We start from the raw sequence: 1,965 nt of genomic DNA, 5'->3' as shown, positions 1-1,965 counted from the left end.
GGCGGTGACCTGAGCTGCGATTGGACAAGAAGGCTTTCATTTTGTGAAAAAACCAGGGCCGCGGCAAATTTCCAGTGCATCGTATCAGAGACTCTTTTAGGAGTTAGGAGTTTGTTTTGGCTGCACCCAGATAAAAATACAGCCTAAAAAAGTGTTTTAGTTGTAAAAATCTACTCATACACATTTTCATCAAAAAGTGTTTAATAGTATACCCTAACAATCATACACACACGGCTGTTAACACACTGTTAACAACTTTATTAGGTTAACACGTGTAAGGTTTATGGTGTCCTAAATTAATCGTACTGTCAATTGCCAATATCATTTTTATGTTTCTGTAATAGTCAGTCCACCAGTATGCAAGCTTTTTCACTGCTAAAATATATTGATTTTTTTTTACCAATAATTTTCAAATGTACTGTTCTACAGAAAAGCAGAAAAATAGTAGTAAATATTTCGATTCAGATGCCAAATTACAGTTAATTACTTGCACGCCTAAGAAGAAATAATTGTTTAATTATTAGCATCCATAAAAGAGCAGAGAGGACAGCAGCAAAAGCAAAGAGACTACATTTCTGAGTCAATATTGAGCCCACTTTGAAGGAAAACAGTAACAGTTAAGTATAGATATATTGTCAATATATAATGTGCAAAAGTAAAAGCAAAAAGGTGAAATCTCTCAGCTATATAGGTACTCTAATAAGTACCACACACACACACACACACACACTAAGTTTAAAGTACCTAATAAGTGTATAAGTAAACAGAATTAGCTCTACTTTATTTAATTCATACAATATAGCAAATTGTCACAGTTGGTGGTGTAGTATGTGCTTTGATTTGTTTCTTGATGGTTTAAAACATTGCTGCTGCATTGAGGTTTGCGTTTTAATTTCACGTTCATCAGTGGGATAAGTAGGGATGGCTTTACAATAAAAAGGGAGCTATGTTGTTTTATTATGTTCGTATACCTTTCCTAATGCGAGGCTCGTAATAGGATAGCTGAAGCATCCATTTACCCAACACAGAAGAAAGGTAATTACTGGTGACTGATAGCATGGCAGCAATTAGATTTTGCTTTGTCTTTAGTGTTGATTTGCAAGATGTATTTGCTCCATACTTCAATAGATAATTGCGTTAGAACTCTCTTTTACCATTTGATTTTATTTTCCATGACTTGCTATATCCTTCTGGTTCATTCAGGGACATTTTTTTTGTTTATGCTTCTGTCAGCAGTATAACCTCAAAACAACACGATAGTAAAATTTGTTTCATCAAAGGGAATACACTTCTAACAACCTCAAGAGCATTTTTAGATTTCAATTTATCTGATATAAACATTGTAATATATGTATGCAGGATAAAGCAGGACAATTATAGTTATGCTGAATAATGCATACTTAACCCTCTACTTATGAATGCCATTAAAATGCATCCAACTCTTCCTAGAGTCCCTAATTAACCCTCTTTCTCTTTCCCTCTCTCTCTCCCTCTCTCTCTCTCACACACACACACACACACACACACACACACACACACACACACACACACACACACACACACACACACACACACACTTAACAGAATTTATTACAACGGTGTAAAATGACGAAATTAAAAGATAGTAGATGTATGCTATGCCCCCTAGTGGCATGTTCTGTGTAGTGCACACTACAAAATTATGACGTCAGAAGACAGAGAAATTAAAATCCCGCATGCTCAGACTACTTCAGCTGTCTAAATCACACCTTTAACTTTATTTCTTCTTGCTTCATATTTTTTTCATTAATGATTGTACAATTTCATCTTCTTGTTTCTTGATTTTTCTACCCACTTAGCCCAATAATAAATAGATGGTTTATCTCCTCAGAAGGGTGTCCTGTACTCATATGTGCCTCCTTCAAATGGCAAAATCACACATTGTTCAGCTTATATTTGGTTACCACATACACACTCAATTTGACC

The sequence above is a fragment of the Copadichromis virginalis genome, linkage group LG19 (assembly GCF_057382275.1).
Source record: "Copadichromis virginalis isolate Kocher_CV1m ecotype Utaka linkage group LG19, C_Virginalis_male_GT1.1, whole genome shotgun sequence".
In the NCBI taxonomy this organism is placed as follows: Eukaryota; Metazoa; Chordata; class Actinopteri; order Cichliformes; family Cichlidae; genus Copadichromis; species Copadichromis virginalis.
The sequence above is the reverse complement of the archived record's forward strand: the minus strand, read 5'-3'. Positions refer to the sequence as shown.